At 38.9% G+C, this 25,141-nt stretch overlaps 2 long non-coding RNA genes across 4 annotated transcripts; both read left to right on the plus strand.

The window, feature by feature from the left end:
• Window positions 1–19,146: 19,146 nt before the first annotated feature.
• Window positions 19,147–19,724, plus strand: LOC133735672 (uncharacterized). The gene is made up of 2 exons (XR_009859210.1): window positions 19,147–19,287; window positions 19,427–19,724. It is a non-coding gene; the product is annotated as an uncharacterized LOC133735672 (long non-coding RNA).
• A 3,221-nt stretch (window positions 19,725–22,945) lies between these two features.
• On the plus strand, window positions 22,946–24,675 carry LOC133741422 (uncharacterized). Of its 3 annotated transcripts, XR_009861912.1 has the most exons (4): window positions 22,946–23,199; window positions 23,490–23,567; window positions 23,751–23,852; window positions 24,635–24,675. It is a non-coding gene; the product is annotated as an uncharacterized LOC133741422 (long non-coding RNA). The 3 variants fall into 3 exon arrangements; XR_009861910.1 differs by lacking the exon at window positions 24,635–24,675 and having other exon boundaries at window positions 23,751–24,202; XR_009861911.1 differs by lacking the exon at window positions 24,635–24,675 and having other exon boundaries at window positions 23,501–23,567; window positions 23,751–24,202.
• Window positions 24,676–25,141: the final 466 nt, after the last annotated feature.

Genomic DNA, 25,141 nt, shown 5'->3' on the forward strand with positions numbered 1-25,141 from the left:
TGGTTATGGCATCGCTGTTTAGGTCATCTATCCTTTAGTTATCTTAAGAAGCTGCAACCTCAGTTATTTTCAGTTGTTAGTGATTTGGATTTCCACTGTGACATTTGTGAACTGGCCAAGAGTCACCGTATTTCATATTCACCAAGTCTTAATAAAACTCATGTTCCTTTTATGAAGATTCACTCTGATGTCTGGGGTCCTGCAAAAATTCCATCTCTTTCTGGAGCTCAATATTTTGTAACGTTTATTGATGATTGCACTCGCATGACATGGGTGTCATTACTGAAGAATAAGAGTGATGTATTTGGAATGTTTACCGAATTTCACAAAATGGTGGCAACTCAGTATCAACAATCCATCAGAGTGTTTCAGTTTGACAATGGTGGAGAGTTTGTGAATGGCCCTATGATTGAGTTTTGCCGGTCACATGGAATTCGTCATCAAACCTCCAATTCTTATACTCCTCAACAGAATGGTTGAGCAGAACAGAAGAACAGGCAGTTGATGGAAGTTGTTCGTGCTTCCTTGTTTGGCATGAATGTACCTCGGTCCTATTGGGGAGAAGCAGTGAAATCAGCAACATATCTTATCAACCGTACTCCTTCACGGGTGATTGAGTTTCTAAATCCTCATCAGAAGCTTCATACACTTTTGACCATCCATTCTATGCCTAATTTGGAGCCTCGGGTGTTTGGGTGCACAGCTTATGTTCATAATCCCAAGCCTCAACGCAGCAAGCTTGATCCCCGTGCCCGTAAGTGTATATTTGTTGGTTATGCTGACTTCCAGAAGGGTTATCGAAATTATGATCCTCTTACTGGCACTATACATGTCTCTCTTGATGTTGCTTTTCGTGAATCCGAGCCTCATTACTCAGGGGGAGCTTCTCAGTCTTCCCTTCAGGGGGAGAGAGGTTGTGAAGGGAATCGTCGTTCTATTATTGATTTTGATGTCTTTGAAGACTTGGAAAATTTGGAGAGACGATTTGAAGGTAGAAATTCGGAAACAAAAAATGCGACTGCTGAACAGAGTGCAGTTGCCGAACAAAGCATTGTGAATTCCGAAACAGAAAATGTGACTGCTGAACAGAGTGTTGTGAATCCTGAAACAAAAAATGCAACTGCTGAACAGAGCGTTGTGAATTTCTAGACAGAAGAGACGATTTTTCTGGATAGTTTGAATCAAAATAAAGACGTATATGAAGCTCACACACAAGATATTTCCCCTTCGGCATCACCAACTGAAGATCCCGGTCAGAATGATCCACCTCAGGTACCCCTAAACTTTAATGAGTCTTCTGGGTTAGAAAGTGTTGAACCTAGGAAATCACAAAGGGTTACCAAGGGAATTCCTAAGAAACAATATGAACCAGATATCAAAGCCAAAGCTAAATACCCTATAGTTAATTTTATGTCTAACCATAGGATTTCTGGGTCACATGCACTTGTTGTTGATCAATTATCTACTGTATCTATTCCTAGTAACGTGCAGGATGCATTGACGGATCCAAAATGGACAAAGGCGATGAATGAAGAATTGGAAACTCTTCAAAAGAATGCAACATGGGAGCTAGTACCTATGCCGGTTGGAAAGAAGACTGTAGGATGTCGTTGGGTATTTACTATGAAGCTTAATGCAGATGGAACTATTAATAGATACAAGGCGAGGTTGGTTGCCAAAGGATAGACACAACGCTATGAGATTGATTATGAGGAGACTTTTGCACCTGTGGCAAAGATTAATACTGTTCGGATTCTAATCTCACTTGCAGCAAACAAAGATTGGCCCTTGCACCAGTTTGATGTGAAGAATGCGTTTCTTAATGGGAATTTGGAGGAAGAAGTACGTGTACATGGATGTGCCCCCAGGTGTTAAGAATTACCCAAGTGACGTTGGCAAGGAGTGTAAATTGAAGAAGTCTTTGTATGGCCTGAAGCAGTCTCCAAGAGCTTGGTTTGGAAGATTTTCAAAGTCCATGAAAGCCTTTGGATACAAACATAGCAATTCTGACCATACCTTGTTTATCAAACGCAAGAATGGTAAGATTATAGCTCTTATTGTGTATGTTGATGACATGATTGTTACAGGGGATGATCCGAAAGAGATGAATGAATTGCAAAAGTATATGTCAAAGGAGTTTGAAATGAAGGATCTTGGACAACTGAAGTATTTTCTGGGTATTGAAGTTGCAAGGTCTAAGAAGGGGATTTTGCTTTCACAAAGGAAGTATGTGATGCCCCGGAAATTCGTATTTATTTTCCGAGAATGTTTCCGGAATTTAAATTGTGGTTATTGGACGGTTTCGTGGCTCGTGGATGGAGCGGAAGTGTTTCGGACGAATTTTTATTCGGAAAGTATGACTTTAGGGGGTTTGCAAAGGTTGACTTTTGATACGTTGAGATTCTCCGGAAATTTCCTTCACGAAAGTTGTAGAGCGCGTCGATACGAGTTCGTGGACATGTGGAACGCGGAAATCGGAGTTCGTATGAGGAAGTTATGGCCAGTGGAAGAAGTTTCCATTTTGGTATAAATAGGGAATTTCCGAAAATATTTTCATAATTCCTCATTTCTGTTTTTGGAAACTTTCTTTCTCTCTCTTTTCTCTCGGCTGCTACCTTCAGAAACGAAGAAAACCGCCTGACCCGACCCGAACCCGGCCGACCCGACCCGGCTTTTCCGGCCAACTGCGGCGGTCTCCGGCGACGAAACTTTCCAGATGGGATTGCCTCCTCCGTCTGGTCGTCCCTGTGGTACTCTCTAACTTCGATTCTTACTGTGTGCGACGGAGAAAGGTGGTGCAGCCTAGTGTTTTCGGACCCGACCGGAAAACACAGTTCCGGCGACGTCAAGGCTTCAAGCTTCCATCTTTGGGTTCGTGGGAGGCTCCTTGATCGATCTATGGTGTTTGTTTCAATCGGTTTACGTGGAAATCGGTTCAACTCAGTTGGGATTACTGTTCACGGCTTGTGAGGTAGTTTTCGATCCCTTAAGCTTGTTTTCTGACTTTGAGCTAGTTATGAAAATCCACAAGCATGCTTAGATGAAGCTTTTTGATGTTGGGAGTTTTGTGAAATAATGAGTTTTGGCCGGCAGCGGTGCGCCTCCGTCTGTGGCGGCGTTCCGGCGGTGTTCCGGCCATGTATGAGACTGTTTCTGGTATTATATGTCTTCTACTCGTCGATACGAGGGTTTTGATATATAATACGCATATTTTGGAGTTCGTATGAAATTGTTATGATTTTTACGGTTTCATACCGGTGGATTTATTCGATCCGTGAGGATCTGAGCGTCCGATCGACTTGTGGTTTGGACGTATCGATCGTAGATGTATTCCGGAGACTTTGGGAGGTCTCGGATGCGTTTTCGCCTCGATTGGCGTCACTTTGGGAATTTTGGTTCGATTTAGGGTTTCGAACGTTATTCCTTGTGATTCGTTGACTGAATCAGAGCTGTGCTTCCTTAGGTACTTGGCGAAGTATTTGGACGGTTATTTTGTGGATTGGCTGCTTTGTTCTATATTGAATACGCAGCGGGAGTTTCGAGGTGAGTAATCTCACAAGGTTCATTTTGGAACGGAACACCTTATCGTTTTGTGAGTTATTGATTTAACTGCAAACTATATGTTTTAGTGGGTTGTGGATTTATGAAAACAATAGGCATGAATGATGCGTTTTATTCTTTTGGGTTGTGGCTTTTGGAAAGCAAATGACTTGGAATTGTTGATTCGATTTGTTTTGAAAAGCATTGAGATTTGTGTATGAAAACAATATGCATGAAATGATGCTTTTTATTGTTTTGTGGCTTTTCGGAAAACAATGATTATGGAAATGTCGATTTCGATTGTTTTGAAAAGCGTGAGATTTGTGTAATGTTTTTGAGTCCTGTGCGACTGTTTTAATGATTTGCTTCAAGGGACTGTGCGGCCCGAGGAACGAAGGTCTATGTCCTTGGGCAGAATATCAGGTAATCACGTCTTTGGCCGGACGAGTGGTTACGTTCAGTTAGAGCTCTAGTCTGTCTGCCATCTAGGTAATTCATGGGGTAACGGGAATTGGGTCTTGATAACTCATGACATTACGTGTTTTTAGGGAACAAAGTGTGAGTTGCTTCCTTATTAACGGTTTTTAAGGGGACAAGGTGTAAGTTGTTTTCCTTATTAACGACTTGGTACGAATTGGTACGTATTGGTACGTTTTGGTACGATTGATAGAAATCAAGGTGTGAGTTGCTTTCTATGTTATTTTGATAGAATTCAAGTGTGAGTTGTTTTCTATGGTACGTTATGGTACGATTGATAGAAATCAAGGAGTGAGTTGCTTTCTATGTTATTTTGATAGAATTCAAGGTGTGAGTTGTTTTCTATGTTTCGTTTTAAAAGAAACCAAGGAGTGAGTTGCTTTCTTTTATTTTGATTTGAAGGAAAATAAAGTGTGAGTTGTTCTCCTTTATTTCGTGTTTTACGGGATTAAAGTGTGTTTGGTTTCTCGATTTGAAACGTGACTTGTGCGGACTTTTATCCTGTGATTGGGTGTGAGTTGTTTTGAGAACAATGTTTAAACTGAGATTGTTTGTTTTAATGTAATCTCCTGAACTAAATTTCTATGCAGGGATTACTATGATTTTATCGATTGTTTTAATGTAATCTCCTGAACTAAGTTATATGCAGGGATTATTGCTTTTTGAATCGATTGCTTTAATGTAATCTCCTGAACTAAGTTATATGCAGGGATTACTGCTTTTTGGATTGTTGTTCTGATGTAATCTCCTGAACTAAGTTATATGCAGGGATTATTGCTTTTTGAATCGATTGCTTTAATACTGCTTTTTGGATTGTTGTTCTGATGTGATCTCCTGAACTAAGTTTCAATGCAGGGATTATTGATTTTACTTAATTCGATTTTTAAGTGTGGTTGTGGTTGTGATTTGGTGTGAGTTGTTTCGAGTTACTCATACGGGCTTGCAAAAGCTTACCGGGTTTGTTGTGTGACAACCCGGTGCACCATTCCAACGGTGTAGGGGTTAATCCTGCAGGGTAGGATAATCGGGGTTGAAGCTGAGGTAGCTTGTTGGCAACAGAACAGGTAGGAAGCAAAATTGATTGGCCTTGCCGTTGTTATGACTTCCGCTATGTAGTAAACTCTGAGGAGTTTTTGCGTTTTATCTTGTTGTAGACAATTTAATTCGTAAGCTTATGTAATATATGACTCTGTGGGCGGGTCAATATTGACATAGTGGGTTCAGGGCATCAATATGTATGTTGTATAAAGGGAAAAAGTTTTCCAGATATTTGGTATTGATAGCTGAACGTTCACGCATGTATAATTAGGGGGTTATATATCAATTTTTAATTGTGTTAAAAATCAGGGGCGTGACAAAGTATGTCCTTGATTTACTTGCTGAAACGGGGATGCTGGACTGCAGACCAATGGAGACACCTATTGAGATGAATCACAGACTTGCTATTTATCCTGATCAAGTTCCAACTGATAAAGGGAGGTATCAACGTCTTGTAGGAAGGTTGATTTATCTTTCACATACTAGACCTGAAATTGTTTATGTTGTGAGTGTTATTAGTCAATTTATGTATTGTCCTAGTGAAGAGCATATGGATGCAGTCTTTCGTATTTTGAGGTACTTGAAGATGGCGCCAGGTAAAGGGTTACTGTTTCAGAAAAAAGATGAATTGGAAGTTATTGGGTACACAGATGCAGATTGGGTTGGTGATAAAACTGACAGACGTTCTACATCTTGATACTTCACTTTTATTGGAGGGAACCTTGTCACTTGGGGTAGCAAAAGGCAGAAAGTTGTTGCCAGATCAAGTGCAGAAGCTTAGTTCCGAGGTATGGCACATGGAGTCTGTGAAATGTTGTGGATTCGTAATGTCTTGAAAGACCTGGGTTACAAGCTTAAAAAGCCTATGGATTTGCATTGTGATAATACAGCTGCCATTGAGATTGCACATAATCCAGTTCAGCATGATAGAACAAAGCATGTGGAGGTTGACTATCATTTTATTAAAGAAAATCTTGACCAAAAGGTTATTCGTTTTCCATTTGTAAACTCAGAGGAGCAATTAGCTGATGTTCTTACTAAAGGAGTGTCCAGGAAGGTATTTGACAGCTCAGTTGACAAGTTGGGCATGATAGACATCTATGCACCAACTTGAGGGGGAGTGTAGAATAGATGTAAATCTGTATCTAATTAGGATATCCTGCAATTATGGAAAGATTGTTTCCTATTAGAGTTAGACTATACACCCATTGTGGGATGAATAGAATCATCAAATTAACCCTGAATTGAAGTATTTTTTTCTACTTTGTTATTATCTCAAGAAGTTCTCTTTATGCCTATTGTAGTCTGGAGTTTTCGCATCATGTCCCCCATTGTATTTTGCGGTTTCATTAAAGAATAATTAAGGACAACCGCACCGACCCTTTTTCAGGATACAAATTTGTTTTTGTCTTCAAGGATCAATTCTTTCCTCATCGGCACTTTTATGGTTTGTCAAGGATTGTATAATTGTTTGAATCATTAAAAATGCTAATTAACTTGTATTTGCATTGATCGTTCAATTGTGCTCAAACATTTGCAACTCTTTTTATTATTAATGCGAATTTGTTTTCGTCTTTAGCTAATAAAAAAGAGCTCTACATATCAAGTGCTAAACAATATTTTATCAACATTTCTGTTTAATTGGTCAATTGAATCTGTCGTCAGTCGTGCTCAACTATGGAACTACCGTTAAATTTATATTCAATTGTGAAAAGTAATAAAAAAAAAAAATTTAGATTCAATAGTTTTTTTTTTTTTAATCAAACCCAATTCTGCCGTATATCATTCATCGAAGGTCAGAATGGGCCATTACATATCCTCCCTCTACCGTCATAGGGTAGATAAAAAGTTTGTGGTGATGCCACAACGATACATAGATTAGGTCCACTCATTTAATAGTTTCATGCTCACTGAAAAAAGCAAGCCTATAAACTATGTTAACACCACAACATAGTAAATAGGTGAAGTAACTAAGACTCCTTGACGCTGACTAAAAACTAACAAGCATAGATCCTAAAATAAAAAGGAATTATTAGAAATAAAAAAACTAAATAATGACCCAATATGCCCAAAAGAGCAAACGGGCCTTCAGGCAATATTCAAGCCCAATAGACCAAGCCAACATGTGGGCCTTTTCCAGCCCCTCGGCCCAATTCTGCAGCTGCATCGCTCCACCGTCAAACTTGCGTCGGGCCATCAACACTTCCCGTCGCCGACCACTGAACGGCGGCTGACTCCTGCCGTCTTGGTACACCCAACACCAGCTTGCTTAGAATCTCTACACAAGGATCCAAAGCAAAACTTCCAAACGCGAAGAGCCAAGCTTGCAAGCCATTGAACCAAAACAACCGATCTTCGATTTACTCCAACCAGCCACCAGATCCGGCTCGCCAACGTTATGCACAATTGAATACAAATTAATTAACTACCAAAGCATGACTTATACTTTATATCAATTACCCTAACTAAATTTGTGTGCACGCTCTTACATACATACTTAAAAAATAAAATAAAAATCCCGTCCTAAAAAGATTGATACGTGGCATATATAATTTGTCATGCCAAATGCGTAGTGTTTATGAACAAGCTAGTACAAATTTACAAAAACAATTTAGCTAAATTGCTTAAAAGTTAAATATAGTCAAAATTTAAGTCTTGCTATAACGTTACTAGCTATTTCACAAAAAAAAAAAAAAAAAAAAGGAAGAAAAAGGAGGAGAATATCTTGACATTTCCCTCTAGAAACCAGCATGCCACAAAAAAAGCGTAAAAGAATCTAAAAAAGCTAGGGCAGTGCTATGTGTGCCGCCACCAAACCAAACAACCAAAGCGACCTCCGTCGCTATTCTGTTGATCCCAAACCTAGCAACATGTCCAACATTGATGCTGTAACCTCGTCCTTTGCTGCATCACTTGCGCTTGCTAGCAGTGATGTCGTAGATGTCTCAAGAGCCTCGAATGGAATCCAGCGACGTGCCAAGCAATCCTTTCTGTTGGCACGTCCTCTAGTGAAGAAACCGGCTGCTTTGAATGATCTGAAACGTTTTTTCCGGCGAGTATGGGTCCTTGACAAAGGTTTCAAGATTCAAGAGCGGGCTCCAAACCGTTTTGTTCTGGAATTTGATTTGCGCAAGGATCGTAGCAAGGTTTTAAAGGGTGGACCATGGCGTTTTAACCAGGCTCCGGTTGTGCTTCAGGAGTATGATGGCATCAAGGCTGTTGAAGAGGTTGATCTGACTGTCCTCTTCTTCTGGGTTCGACTTAGTAATATTCCGCCATTGTTTGAGGAGCCTGACATGATCAGAGGTATTGCTTCTGTGGCTGGTAAGTATCTTGAGTTGGATGATAAACTCTTTGCAAATACGGGTAAGGTTAGGGTTCATGTGGCACATGATATTTCGAAACCTTTTTTCCTCAAGAAAACCCTAAAACTGGCACCTGGAGTAGAGGTCGAAATTTCATATTTTTTTGAAAACCTGGTAGGCAAGTGTGATCATTGCAATTTGATTTATCATGAGGGAGACTATTGCCCTTTGCTTGGTAGCCATGCCACAACAGGTATAAGACGCAGCACTGGAGAACAGAGGAAGGATTTGGTTGGTCCTTCTCTAGGGTTTGCGGCTAACACTTTTGTAGATGGAACCTTTCGTTTTCAAGGTGTGCAGACACCTATTTTGCCATCTATCTACAGGTCCTTATTCCAGCCCAAGGAAGCTTCTAAAGCACGCAAACCTATCATACTGCGTGACAGAGTCCTAAGTGCCACAGAACTGGAGAAGGAGGTGCACCAACCTTTAGCGTTGGCAGTAATTGCAGCTCCGGACATGGAGGTCTTATCTTCTGAACTTATCGCTCCAAGTGAAGGCATGGAATTTGATAAGAAGGTAGGGTCTGCAAGAAATAGCCCGAAGGCCTCTAAGGATGCAGAACCAGCTGTACCGGTTGAAGCAGAGAACAAGGAGAGTAGGGGTGACAAGTGTCACCTCCCCCCCTCTCCTTCAAAGTCTCCCCAAAAACTAAAGATTCTGCTACCAGAATTATTCAAACCGTTGCTGCCAGATATCCAGGCAAAGAAACAAAAACTGCCTATGTTTACAAGTAAGTTCTCTGCCAGATCTTTGGGTATGGTTGAAGCTCCTGGAAATATTTTAGTGCCTAAGGATGTGATGCAAACAAACTCTGGCACAAAGAAGAAAAGAGGAAGGCCTCTGGGAGCAAAGAATAAAAATCCTCCAAAGTCAAAGAAGGTTGCGGATGCGCAAGAGACTTGTTTTGCTTATCTCTCCAAACCTCCTAGCCCAACTGTTAAGGGCAAGGAGAAAATTTAAATTTTGTTTTTATTTCTAAACTTTGCCTAATTGCTATGTATTGCTTTTCATAGTTATTAGGCTCGCTTTTGAATAAGTGAGCACTAGTTGTCTAATGGGTGGTGCTAGCATACCACGTCCTAAACTTGTCTAAAGATGGCAAGGGAAGGTATGTATCCGTGCCATTCTGGCTTGAGTTGAATGAAATGATTGATTTGGTTCAAAAAAAAAAAAAAAAAAAAAAAAAAAAAAAAAAACCAGCATGCCACAACTCTTGAGTACATTGAAGCTTTGAAAGTTATTACTTTTAATGCATTGCATATGCATATTATGTACAACACGACCCGACACTTTCACTAAACAGATTTATTTTGTGTTGACGAGTTGACATTCAAATAACTTGTTTTTTAATCATGCAAGTTCATCCAACCTTATTTTGTGTGGGTATTGAGTCATTGAGATATGTGCTATTAGGTCGTGTTGAATTTAAGAGGCGTATTCAGGACCCTATCATACCATAATATAATGATATTAAAATTGAAACTGCCCAACTTTGCTGATGAGATTTTGCTAGACATGGTTTCTCTTATTTCAATTAGAGGTTTTAATTCAAGTATAGACTTAAGTGGGGAGAGTTGAAAATTGTGTTATTAACCGTAGCCAAATTCTGACATATTCACCAAGTAGAATCTAATTAATGAATCTAGCTCCAAATTTTTAAGAACTTACCAACACAGCAAACCTGTCGCATATTCTCGTTATATAACAATCACTTTGTAAACAAGAGATTTTTTACCATGTTGAACCACGTCAATGTTTAAGGACGTACTTCGGACACATATATATATAATTTTTGGTTTACCGGATTTTTGATCAACTCCTGTATGTGATCTTTGATTTACCTCCCCTTTGATTAACGCCTAATCTAGCGACCATAAATGCATTCAGACTTTTTTTTTTTTTTTTGAACAAGGGCCGGTGCGGCTGCCCTCAAGCCTTCATTAATGAAACTGGAGAATACAAGGGGGGGACATTGTGCCTAAACCCCAGATTACAATATGCAACTAGAGTACATCCAGAAAAAAATTCATGAGACGACTCAACTAAAAACTTGTACTCCAATCCACACCAGCTAGCAAAGAACGCGCGACAGACGGTTCTATTTGCTTCCCAGCGGTGACACAACGGAAAGATTACTCGATCTGCGACTTTAATGCAGCAAAGCGTAATATCCATACTACCAGCTTTCCTATCATGTTGCCACTTAAATCTCCATCCAGTGGCAAGAAGTCTCACCCTGCCACTAGGAGGCAGCGACCATTTGGCAAAGCAATGAACTCGCCGCCACCCTAGAGCAGACAAGGCACAAAGAGTGCACCCACGGGCAAAAAGCCCAACGATCCCTACACAACCAATGCAGGGACTTATTTCGCGCAGCATGCGCAAAGCAACCCACAAACAGCAAACAACTAAACAAACAAAGCAACCAACAGAGATAAAACAAACATAAAATAAAAAACAGCAGCAAAGCCCAACAGCCGAAGCCCGGCCCATCCACCATCTCTCCCAGAGGCCCAAAGCAGAAGCCCACCAAGCAAGCATCGATCTGCAACCTCCGGTACCAGACCGCCCCCGAGTAGACCAACGCCGCCGCGCAGCAACCCTGCACCGCCATATTACCACGACACTGTGCAGGCCCTTCTTCAACCCTATCGGTGCCCAAAACCCGATCCAGAACCAACCAGATCGGGATCGCAGCGACCGTCCCCCAGCCCCCAGTTGCCGCAGAGCTTCCACGGTTCGCCGCCGGCCATCTGTGTCCCAGAGCCACTCCAACTGCCCCAGAAACAACACAGAAGCACACCTGCAGACCCCCGTCCATCCCCAAACCCAGATCGGACCCAGTTCCACCCGAACCCAGATCGAAACTACCTCTTGAGCCTCCATGGTTCACCGCCGGCCATTCGTGTCCCAGAGCCACTCCAACTGCTCCAGAAACACCACAGAATCACGCCTGCAGACCCCTGTGCTCGCCCCCGAAGCCAGAACGGATCTAGATCGATCTGCCCTCTCCAAGTTCGAACAACCTCTCTCGGATCCCGGACCGAGTCGCTGCCATTGAACCCTGCTGCTAGCCGGAACGCAGCGGCCGAAGCGGCAGCGGCGTTCGGCCGGGAGGGAGCTCTCTTTGCTTTTGCTTTTCTCTCAGGCGCGTGAGGCGCGTTCTCTGTTAAACCTGCTTAATAAATCCGAACATGAGATTTAAGAGTAATGGAAAGGAAAGTTATGCATTCAGACTTTAATAGGGTAAAAATTATAGAATTGGTACAGGATTTTACTAAAAGTGGTCGACATCGTTCCATGCGTGGTCTAATCGGAAACACTTTATTGTTAGACTTGTTTGAAACAGTCGTATGAATAAAGAGATACCAAGTTATGTACAACGTCTGTGATCTTCTTCCCCATAATCCATCTTTTTATTTTAGGGTCCTTGATCCAAAGTACCAAAATGAACAAAAATTATCTCACTCACTCCAGCAACAAATTTTTATTCTCACTAACCCAATCTAAAGTAAAATGACTATTCTACCCTCAAACTAATTAATAGACTACATCACTGTCCTCTTTCTATACAGATCGATCGATCTCTCTCTCCCCAACGTTGCCGGCATCTGCACTCTCTCTCTCTCACTGGTCGGAGCTACCTCGCCCTCTCTCTCTCTCTCTCCTCCGCACCGATCTGCACCCCTGCCTATGAAATTTTCGGCGACCTATGAAATTTCCGAATACCTCTTTGGGGATCTCCGGCGAGGTTTTCAGAAAAATCCGGTGGGCGGCGGGCAATGACCGGAATCCGGTGAAATTTGGCCGGAATCCGGAGACCGGTGACCTGCTCCGGCGAAGTCTCCATGGTTTCTCTCTCTCTCTCTCTCTAAGTAACAAATGGATGAGGGTAAAATGGTATTTAAAAAAACAAAAAAAAAGACCTTAATGAGATATTAACGAAGACCTACTTAGAGTGTTTTGAGTAAGAGGGAATTTAAAAAATTTAATGGGATAAGTGAGAAAAAAATGCCTAAAAATGATGTAAATGGACAAAAAACCTTGATTTTACATTTCCTCATGCTAAAGAACGAGCTCTTTACGAGACCAGAGAAAAAACAGATAGAGCACTTTCAATTCCTTTTACGGTTATTGGACAAACGACAACTCGACTATTGCAGAACATGTTCGGCAAAGTCGTGGAAATGGGAACCAGGTGTGAAACAAAAAGTACTGTTTTAGAGTAAACCCTATACTACTTTCCAGATAAGCTCCGATAATGAGCCAGATTCATTTCAGGCTGACCGACGAAGTTGTTGAGTCAGAGATGAACAGCGACCAAAACCCAAACCACGCTGGCGGAGCCAGAAGCCAAAGGACCGTCCAAAAACAGTGCCGTCTAGCGGTGGGCGCCAAACACACGGGTGGGTTCGGTGAGCCTGTTGTCCCCGGTCAACCGGGCAAACCAGCTCTGCTGCTACACCAGTCTCACCATAAATGTTTACTATTTCTCTGCACGTGCGCTTTCGCCACCGTCGCACGTGTTTCCAGCTCCCTCTTTTCATTCTTTGACCGCATGCTTGTTTTCGCCGACTCCATGTACGGAACTCTGAGCCCGACTTAATTCCTCAAATGGTTTCAGAGAGCGGGAAATCTAATGCTCTCCCCAAACACGTGCAGGTGGTGTGAAAACCTGAGATGAACAGTTCCCGGAATTTAAATCATGGTCAATAGTACGAAACCGAAAAATATGCATAATTAATAAGCATGTCGGGGTACGTGGATGTGCTTAGGGTTTTGGGGCCGGAACCCTAGATTTTAACTAAAACGACGTACTATTAGTCTATTACTTATTCCTATTGAGCGCACGTACTGCAGAATCCTCGGTCTTACCTTGTTAGGGTTTGGGGAGCAAAACCATCAATGTGTGACAGTGGCAAGGTTGTAATAATGCTCTACGCATCATACTTACCAACAATATTGATCAACGGTGTTGATGATTAGTTCAAATGAAGGCCAGATGTTAAACTATTCTATCAAAGAGGTCGATGTAGGAGGCGGCAATATGATCCGGAAAGTGAAGCTAGCTGGCTTGAGGGACCTTCCACGTTGTTCCCTATTGTGGGTAGTTTACCACTAAACTAAAGTAGCTAGCTGAATTTAAGCTACAAGATTATACAGGTGTCACCAAGCTTAGGTTTGATATAGGTTCTTCATGGTACGTACTATCGCAAGTGAAGAAAAATAAAAGATAGTACGTTTTCTTTGATTTTCCTACATACATACTTAGGGAAGAAAAGGATCTTCTCTAATTGTCATAAAAGGAAATATTTATCCTGTTCATAGTCAACCACTCAATCGATCTTTTGAAACTTAATCGAAAATTATAATGAGAAAATAGAGAAGATCAAATCTGTACTTTATTTATTTGTTTTGTTTCTTCAAAAGAACCCACTAGCCCTTCTTCCAATCGTTTGTTCTCTCTAAGTGGAAGATACGTAAGAAGCATATTGTTAGCTTACTATTCCTGATACTAATTGACTTCATTGCCACATCAGAACCTAAACGGAAGGATATTTATTCTCATTTGTGTAGTTCTCTCAACAATTTTATATCCTAGAAAGTAATCATTCATACCAAAAAGCCATACCAGTATGGATTATAAGTATCTTCAATTCTCATAAAGGAAAATTGAGTAATAATAAAACAACCACTAAACTCCCAACTATAAACGAACAAAATCTAGCAAAAACTGCCTTAATTAGGTGACAGTTCCCTATCTGTTTTGCATTGGTTTATCCTTCTTCATACATGTATATCCATGTGTATATAATTTATTTTTCCTTTTCGGTAGCTGTCATGTTCTATTGTATGATCGTTAATTTAAATTATTGTTATTATATTTTAATTTAAATGTGGAATCAAGCTTATGTTGTGACCACTCATATTTTCAGATAGAATATTTATATAAAACTTTTCTTTTTCCATCCATATAAAAGGGATCTCAGCATATTGCTTGCCTGTACTTTCTTTGATTCTCTATTAATTAAGAGCAATTGCTCAACAGATCTTGTTTATGTTATGGGAGCAAGAATTCCCCTGCTAATATAATCCAATAAAGTGAATCAACTAATCAAATCATTCTTTATCCATATTAAAACTGTTACAAACTTCATCAAGTGCTTGAAAGCCAAACTTTTGGCTTGATTAGTTTACCAATTTTATAGGGTATGCGACTGTGAGGTCTTCATGTCTCGATAGTGGATGATTATTTCACAAATAATTTAAGTGCAGCTTGTTTTCAAGCTCAAAAATCAACTTTTGGAAAATTGAAAATTACTCTATTCCAAATGTTATTTATTTTATTTTTTTTACTATAGAATTTTCAAATGTTTTGGGTGGCATCATAGTGTAAAGGAGGAGCTCTAGTAGGGTATTGTGAATAGTGATTGGAGCCTAAGGATTTTTTCTTTGTGGTCCTTTGCTCCTCATCTGTCACATAATTGAAGCTGCTTTCCACGTGGGTGGCCCAGTCCGGCACCACGTGTTCACCTTGATTGTGATGCTGATGTGGTCCAATAAGTAAGCAAGGTCCATTTTCAACTACGATTCGTATGTGCCTAAGAGCATCTCCAACCATTTAGTCAAAAGCCAAAGCCATATGCAAAATATGACTCCCCTAATGTCATCACTATTCATTCAATTTTTGCATCTCCAACCATCTTTAGTCAAAAGCCAAAGTCATTTAATAAATTAATCATTTTCGAGAATTAATTAACTACAATATGCAGCACATGCAGCGGGGCCCACCATTTTTTCAGCCAAAGAAATTTGGCTTTCATTCTACAAACTTGAGTCATTTTGACTCCAGTTATGGCTCAAGAGTCAAAATAGCTAAAGCAAGAGCATGGTTGGAGATCCTTCTACCAAAAAGCCAAAGTCAAAATGACTTATACACTACAACAGAAAGTGTTTTTAGCGACCAAGTTTTTTGCGAGGAATTTATTTTCCTCAGTAAATGTCACTTTTTACGAGGAATATGTTGATTCCTCACTAAATGTCATTAGGTTTTCTGCGAGAAACATAATTTCCTCACTATACACCACTTTCTACGACGAATATTTCAGTTCATCACTAAAGGTGACCATAATTTGGTCTCCTAAATCATCATGTTATTGGCGAGGAAATAGGAGACTTCAGTGAGGATTTTTTTCATCGTTAAAAAGACATTCAATGAGAAAATAACGATTTCGTCGTTATTAGTTTGGCGGAAAATTATGTAAAACCCGCCAAGTTCAACGACGACAAAACCATGGTTTCCTCGCTAACAGTCCGTGTTTTGCGAGGAACTATTTCCTCGTCAAAAGAAGCATTTAGCCAGGGAAATACACTTTTCTCGCTATTTGTTTGGCGGAAAATTATGTAAAACCCGCCAAATCTGGTAGCGACGAAACTATTGGTTCCTTGCTAAATGTCAATGTTCAGTGAGGAAACATTTGGTCGCCAAAAGATGTAGTTTGCGAGGAAATAATCAAGTCGTCGCTATAATTTTGGTGGGAAGTTTTCTCGAACCCGCCAAATTGTATGACGACGGAAGTATGATTTCCTCGCTAAAAGATGACTTTTAATGATGAACGATTTCCTCGCTAAAAGCGAACTTTTATCGATGAATGATTTCGTCGCTAAAATAGAAATTTTAGCGATGAATGATTTTTTCGCTATTTATACATTTAGCGAGAAATTGATAATTTCGACGCAATAGTTTTGGCAGAAGGTTTTTTGAACCTACCAAATTTAATAGCAATGAAATAAGTCTTCCTCGCTAAAGTTATTATTTTATCGAGGAAATAATTAAGTCGTCGCTATAGTTTTGGTAGGAAGTTTTCTCGAACCTGCAAAATTATATGGCGACAAAAGTATGATTTCCTCGCTAAAAGTTCTTTTTTAGTGATAATTGATTTTCTTGCCTTTGATACATTTAGCGAGATATTAATCATTTCAACTCAATGACTGGAAGTTTTTTGAACCGCCAAATTTAATAGCAGTGAAACCAAGTCTTCTTCACTAAAGATATTATATAATTGAAGAAAGACATGTTCTTGCCGTTAGTACATTAGATGACCAACTAATTATTGTCATCGTGTCATATATATAGGGCCCTTTCATTAAGGGATCCATTTTTGATCGCATTTCAACATTTCGACCGTTCAGTTTTTAGGTTCTAATATATAGATCACTTTTACAAATTTTCAGCTAAACTGATGATCGTTAAGCTATCAAACTAGATTAAATCAATTGACGAACCAAATCTATCCAACTTGAACCGTTGATTTTTATAACTGTAAATCGCAGTTATGAATGCCTTAATGATTATCAATTTGGCTGAAAATTTACAGAAGTGATATACTCATATAGACATAAAAACTGGACGGTTGAGATGTGAATATGTGATCAAAAAGTGGGTCTAATAAGCAATCTCTTAAAATGGCAAAAAAAAGGATCTCTCGCTAGAAGGGCCCTGTGTGTGTGTGTGTAACTTATTATCACTCCCCAATTCCTTCCCATTGATCTTGCGCTCATTTTGCATACATGACATTTCCACTAAGGGACTCTTCTTTATGCATATTACTGTATTATACATGACTTACTATGTCATTCCAATTGAACTGCTCTGGTTCTATGTCATTCCAATTGAAATGATGTAGTTTCGATCTCACATATAAATAGGCTCTCCATTTATTTTTCTTCTCTCCTAGTCTCAGTTCTTCGAACTATTCGACGATCACTGCTCTGCGACTTCCCCATACGATCCTTTGAACACCAATACCTCCCAGCAATGGTGCCTCTGTCATGCAATCTCTCTCATCTATCTTGCCTCTCTTAGTTTCTCTTCTTCTCATTTAGTACCCTAAATGTCGAATTAGGGTTTTCAATGTTGCATAATTTCAATCTTTTTTTTTTTTCAGTTTTGGTGCTACTAATTTTTGTTTGTTGATGTCGTAGTAAGGTTAGAGGCGTGATTAGAAGACTATTGTATTGCTGACTGCTACTAAGAACCTAAAAGAACTTTTTTGATAATCTGGAATCTAGATCATCTTCTATATGAAAAGAGTTTAGCGTATTATGATTCTTTTATTTTAATTATTCCTAATACTGATAGTGTATTAGGATTCTTTTATTTTAATTATTTTATCTATTAAAATAAAAAGATTTGTTAGCCAAAACAAAGTTTTTTACGTAAATACCTCTATAAAGATACTAGGAGAACTATGTGAATGAAAAAGGACAAACAAGTAAAATTACAAATAAAAAAAAATAAATAAACATATCTTTTCATCTGTTATTGAAGGTAATGGGGATAAAAATCTCTTCAAGCCAAAGAAAAAGAGGTGTACCGAACGGAACACGCTACACGCGCACAGAGTCGAGGAAACTAGGGGAACTTGGGGCGTAGGGTTTTTGATCGAAATCTTCTGGATCTCGTGGGTAGTTAGGTGGCGATCCTTCTGGTCTCATCCTCTCTCTCATTGGAACCTGTTTTCTTCCTTCCCTCGTCATGATTTGAAGCTCATGGTTGGGTACAGCTTCGATGGAGAAAATTTTGATTTACTACAGAGTGAAAGCTTCAATTATAAATCTTCTCTCTCCATCAGTCGGTTTGGTTGGGATTAAGATCAATTTGCATCGTTTCTTTCTGTATCGGACAGCGTCGGAGGAGATGCAAATGGTTAAAAGCCATTTGCTTCGACCCAAGCCATGGCGGCACCCAAATCTTAACATGGTAAGATTTTGTCCAGCAAGAATAAACAATGTATAGAAACCATCAGTTTGAAAATTCTAATCCAGTCTCTTTTTTCTTTTGGAATCCTTGATTTTACACGTTCATATACTTGTTCCTATTTTTGCTTGAATATTCATGTGCAAATACCAAGTATATGTTTATAGTAGAAAAGAAGCCTAAACGCTGCAATGTGATCTACTCATCCTTTCATTCTCCAGCCTATATGTTTAGAAAGTGGGAAAATAACTTGTTTTAGCATCTATTGAGATTGTTAATGTATTCTGATGGATGCTGGTCTCTTACTTTTTTTGTTGTCATGTACACATGTCTTTTTAATAAACATGCAATCGCCTTGGCCATCTATGCAAAATGTATTTTATTTTACCAAAAGCTATGAATAGAGTACTGTTGAAAAGTGTATCAGAAGAGAGAGTTACCTTTGCTGGAAATTCTTGGCCATCTCTTGGAAGGTATATTTTTTATGGGGTTGCTCAAATTTAATGTAGTTGAGCAATTTCTCTCATTCTTATTTTGTATGAGTTTGTGTAGTTATAAATTTCCTCAACATGTTGTTTGGAGGTTACAATGATCGACTCCGCTCTCTGCTCCATCAGGTTCGTTTATTTGACCACTATTCACCGCATTATTGTGATCTTGAATGGTTAGTATCCCCGTACTTGTGAAAGTTAAACAAAATGAGATATCATTGTGAATATCTGTTCTGGATATTGGTCTCTTTGTGTTTATTTTTATTATTTTTTTCTCAGGTGGATTCTTTTCTCAGGTGCATTATACATGTTTGCTTCATGCAGGATTAACAGACTGAACTCTGCGAGTTATCTTTCTTTAATAAGGCAATAATAATGTAAAACTGATTATTAATACTGGTACTATTATCCCTGAGCTTGAATAATTTCTCAAGTCTTTTTGTATAAGTTTCTAGTAGGATTACATATATTGGTCGAGTTTCTTAATCACCAAAATTACTGTGGTTTCTTTGCAGAGAATGAATCTTCTTCATCTTCTTCGACAACAGTTTGTACGCTTCTTCTTTTCTTACTAGTCCTACATGGCTTTATCAGAGCCCTGATCAATCTCAAGGTTGGATTTTTACTCTTTTTTACTTCCCTTAGATGCTTTACAGTGTCAAGTTGGAAACAATTTCTGTCTCAATTTGAAGCACTTCACACTGATTGTAGGAACAAGAATCACATACTAGGATATGATTTATTGCTTGTAGCCTTGTAGATAAGGGGAGCTTGCACTGGAAGGAGCTCATTATTTGACAACCGCGGAGGTCGTGAGTCTCAGTGAGCAGCAGCTTGTGGACTGTGATCATGAGGAAGTGAGAGGCTTGTCTTGTTAAGCTTTCATGAACAAGAGCTAAAGCTGCTAGTATATGCTTTTGCCTTTGAAATATAGGTTTGGATCTTTTCCTTCAAGTCTGAGAATAATGAACTACCAAGAGAGTTTTGTCCTGTAAACCATATGTAAACCATGTTTGCTGCAATAAAAGTTATTTCTTCTGTTCCAAAATCCTTGCTATGTTCTTTTATTTCCTTCATTATTTTGTTGATTGTTTGACTAGTTTTGAATAAGAATCCTCAGGTCATATCGTAATAAACAGACAATTGTAACAAAAAGAATATTTTCCTCGCTATAGACTAAAATTTAATAACGACAAAGGATAATTTTCTCACTATAGACTTTAGTTCCTACACCGATGGAAAAAACATTCCTCGTTGTTGATTATTTTTAGGGAGATAACTTTTTCTCGCTAAAATGATACATATTACGATGAAACAAAATTTCCTCGCCGAAAACGGTTTAGAGTGAGGAAAAACTTCTTCGCCGAAAGCTATTTATAATGACGAAAATATTTTTGTCGCAAAAGCAGTAGTTTAAATTTTTTATTATTTAAAACTTCTTTAATTACTAATTATCATCAGCGAGGAAATACATAATTTAGCGACGAAATCAAGTTTGTCAGAAAATATATTTAACGACTATTTTCTAATCCTTGAAATTCTTTAACGAGGTAAAATTATGAGTTTGGGTGAGGAAATATATTGTCGCCAAAGATTAACAGCAAGAAAAAATAATTTTCTCGCAAAAAAGGTTTGGCGAGGAAATAGTTTTTTCGTCGTTGAAACTTTTCTTGACGAGCTTTCTCCGACGAATTGAAGACGAAAAAAATTTCCTCGCGGAAATACTACAACGAGGAAATGTTGGTTTTCAACGAGGAATAAGTTCCTCGCTAATGAGGTTTTTTGTTGTAGTGATAGCTAAATGGTTGGAGATGCTCTAACGTGGCCTTGAATTGTTTTTCTCCAGAAGCTAGAGTATAATGCGGTATTGATTCAAATTTAATACCAATGACTACAAATAAGATTTGATGTTATAGCCGCATCAGGCGCCGACGGGGAGCTGCTCTTGCCGGAAAGAACCAGGTCTCGATGTCCAGCCTCTTCTTGCTGTTTGACTCACCGATGAAGAGTTCGAAGTCGACCTTGATGGTGCTTCCATGGTTTCAGGGGAGCTCGCAGCGCATGCCTTTGAATTTGATTACCTGAACCTTCATCTTGATGACGACGCCGTCCGAGATGTCCAGAGTCTTCGTCCGGCAACAGCAACGCCGCCATCGACGCCTGATCAAGGCATGAGGATGGACATTTGCACTCTTGCATCTGTCCGGACGTCCGTTTCTGATCCGGCCTGTATGTGTGTGTGTGTGTCTATATATATATATATAAAAGTAATAATGTATATATATTTTAACAATGCTATAAAGTACTCTAAACAAGCTTCATCTTGTACTTTCTTTTCATGCACTAATATATGAAAGACGCATGAGAAAATCTAACTTTTCATTTGAATATTTGTTCAAAGTTCAAACAGTCTTTAATGATCGTAAAAACCAACAATGTAAAGGAAGAAACAATAATCAAGAGACGAATACGTTAACTTGAGCTAAGACTTGATTTGGTGGAGGACATGCAGCACCTTCGAACCAGGACGACACTATGAGAGTTGGGGTTGATTCAGCAAGCCGCCGCCGGATAACAAGGAGAGGCTTGGATTTTCACGTATATACTATTATTTTTGTAATTGGCAGGAATGAAAACGGGGCGGAGAACCCTGGCAAATTAGGTTATTCCATCCGACTTACTCCGGAGAAAATTCAGTTGGATCTACTTCTGACCCTCCTACTGTTGTTGTATTTGATAATTCTTCTCATTATTAACAAGTTGAACTCTTAATAAGGTCGATTATCTATGACATGATTACCTTTTATCTTGATCATACCATGTCCTTAGAGTTTGACTTGGGAAGATAATAGCTTCGCTGAGTTGAAGGTATAAACCTTAATTAACAAGCCTATATTCCTCAGTAAGCAACCGATAACATTAGCCAATTTACATTTTACACAACGTACTTGATAATAACAAATATTTATTAAGCTGTAAACCACACGCCCAGGGAAAGAGGACTATATATATATATGTACGGATAATGTTTAAAAAATGAATTAAGCATGTGGATTGTGATGCAAGGTAAGCAGTCAAACTCAATCAGAAATGGTCTCACCATTTATGTTGAGTTATGTGCTGACTAATTATTTAAAATGTGGGTTGCTTACAAATGGGGCAACTGATACGTACCCCAATTTCCATATCTAATTACATCATAAATAGATGATGCGCACATAAGGGTACGTAGTAGAAAATGTAAGATCCCATCCTCGTTGTATATGAACTCACAATCACAGATTATCAACCGATTAATTAAGAACTTAGGTCTAATTGGACATGACTGTAATATGTGCGTGTTCTAGAAGGCTTTATCAGTGCATGAGTGATAATTGTGAATATATGACTTTGAGTGGATTTAACGGATCGATGGAGGCTGACCTATTATTGTATGTTATAGGTGTTGAATTACATTTTGGTGGATGAGAAACTTTCATCGTTTTCTATTTCTTACTCCAATAGTCCAATGATCTCTCACCACTATGCCAAAAAACGAATCAGACAACACATTTCCAACAACAGCAAAATTTTTAACTGTCGTCTGATATAATCAGACGACAGCAAGAATTATTCTGTTGTCCAAATTTTTGATTCAGTCAACAGTTATTACATTGCTGTTGTGCAATGGTTATTCAGACAATGGTTATATTTTGATGTTGTCTGAGTGAGTTATTTCAGACAACAGTTATTACATTGACTGTTGTGCAATTACTATTCAGACAATTGTGGTTTTTTGATGTTGTATGACCGATCTAATTCAGACAACAGTTGTTTTTTGTTACTTTATTATGTTGTGTAACTCTCTTTCAGACAATGGCTTCAAACAACAGTTATCTATTGATACTTTACTGTTGTGCAATTACTATTTAGACAATGGTTGAGTTTTGATGTTGTCTGACTGATTTTATTCAGACAACAATTATTTATTGCTACTTTATTCTGTTGTGTAACTCTTCTTCAGACAATGGCTTCTGACAACAGTTATTTATTGATGTTTTAATCTGTTGTGCAACTCTTCTTCAGACAATGGCTATGAATTTATGTTGTCTGAGTTCCACATTTAGCCATAACTCAATTTTTTGACTCCCTCATTTCCTTTGCCCGCCTATTTTTTGGCCAAAACTTAAATTTCCCCCTTTTCACAAAACTCCTTGTTTTATCGTGGAAAAAGAAATAAAGGGTTCAGATTCCACCTCTTTCTTCTCTCAGAGGCGCATTCCACACTTCTCTCTTCTATCTTTACTTCTTTCTTTCCAAGCTCTACTCCCCCAATTCCAAAACCCAATTTTCTCCTCAATCCCAGACCCTCTACCAGATGATGTCCGACGAGAAACATTGGGATTCCAAATTCTCCGATCGGAATCTCCACCAGAAAGTCCACAAGCTCCTCGAATCGGCGCCGTTTCGGAACCCCAGTTGGGGAGGGCTAGTTTCTGGTGATGTAAAGCTCACGGTGGTGGCCAAGGACTGGTTTTGTTAACTGGTATTTCTCTCCTCGAATTTTCATGTTTTTGAAATCGATTGGGTTTTGGGTTTGATTGATTTTCTGGTTAAATGGATTTGGGGATTGGGGATTTCATAGAACTCGATTTGGGGTGTTAGCTAGGGTTTGCTATTAATTTCGATTTGGAAGTTACTGTTCTTGGCGATTTTCTATTTAGTTATAGTTGTTTCTGTTCAAGTCCTTATTATGGGTTAGAAGAGCTAATTGGTTGATTTATTATACTTATTTTGATTCATTTTTGTTTTGGGTTGTGTTGATGTTGTTGGTAGCTCCGTTGCAGGGAAACTTCCATATCCAGAAGAGTCGCTGCTCTGCTTGTGCATACCCAGCTGTCCGCACCAGGAAATGTATGAAACCCTTCTCTCTCTGCTTTTGGTTCATGATTTTGTTCTTGTATATGGAATTTTGGTTAAGAAATTTGAGTACCCAGAAAAGGATTTTTGATTTTGATGAAGGTTTTGTAATAAAGTCATTGCCTTTAGAATTGTTGTGGTTTTGGGTTTTTGATTGATGTTTGGTGTTTAAAACAGTCAATTGGAGTGTGAAGGCCATCAGGAGGAAGACCACCGGGACTGGAAGGATGTGGTATCTGTGCAATGTCCCACGCAGGTTTAAGAGCGGTTTCAGGGAAGGTGCTGATCCTTTTAGTTTTATACTCCTTGATGTATAGTTGTGAGCTAATCGGTGTATACGTTGGTTTTATTCTTGAGAGATTAATTGGTTTGTTTGAACAGGTTGGATTCAGTGATCTGTGACTTTGGATCTGGTTGGAAAGCCACTGATTGCATAGTGAGATTACATCCTCTTTAGATTAGGATGTATTAGGTTCCTACCACATTGTTATTGGAGAAGGCTTACTCAAGGAATTTTTGCCTTCATAGCCTTGTGCTTTCAAAGTATAATCCCAACACATGCTCAAGTGATTTTGTTTCTTTCTCATGAAGTCTCCTGCATCATAATTGATTTGCTGCAACCTTGGAAGGATGCTTTTGATAATATAACACACTTTTGATAAAAACACTTTTGATAAAAACACTTTTGATAAAAAGTGTGCCATTTTGTCTTGTGCACTTGATTAAAGCTTCAAGCTTATTCTTTTGCAATTCCATCGCCACCACTTTCTTTTTGTTTTACACCATGACATGTTGCACCCAAGAATGCATAATTGTCAGATTTTTGGGATAAATTTTAGACTGCCTCTTTGATTGTTTTGGTCTTCAGCAAATATAAAATTAATCCCGTGCACTCTATTTGTATTGAAACTGATTGCAAGGAGCAGCTTCTTTTCTTATTTGTTCTTCAGTAGCAGTAGTAACTTGTGGCTGGATTTTCTTTGTGAGTTCGGAACAATGACAGATGATTGCAGACTCAACATAGCTTGTATTTAATTTTAACAGAAATGTTTGCTGTGCAGGTACAAGCAAGAGCAGTGATTGTTTTGAATCTTTTAAGATGGTATGACAACCACTTAAATTCGATACAGTAAAGCACTTCACTCAAAAAACACTTACAGAAAGCACTTCTATTAATAGGCAGAAGGTTCTTTCATCTTGTTTTTATTTCAATTTTCTTTCCACATTTTCTTGCTTTTAAGTCAAACTAATATTACTTGTGAATTTAACATTGCAGAAATCTGACTTTGAATTCATCATGGTGAAAAAAAGAAATGGATGGTCTAGTTTTTGAAGTCTGAGGCCGATGATCAGTTCTTCCAAGGCCGTATTTGTTAGTTGCGAATCTTCGGAACAAGCTTGGAGAAGCAAATCAAGAGTATTGTGTGCAAAATGATTGATAAAATGGCGCAATAAGGTTTGTAGAAGCCAACTGCAATTGAAGACTAGGTTATTGCACTATTGAGCTGTGATGATGAGATTGTGAATGTTTTGGATGTTTAATCAATGAATGTATGTTTTGGATGTGT

This window comes from Rosa rugosa, chromosome 3 (assembly GCF_958449725.1).
Source record: "Rosa rugosa chromosome 3, drRosRugo1.1, whole genome shotgun sequence".
Lineage (NCBI taxonomy): Eukaryota > Viridiplantae > Streptophyta > Magnoliopsida > Rosales > Rosaceae > Rosa > Rosa rugosa.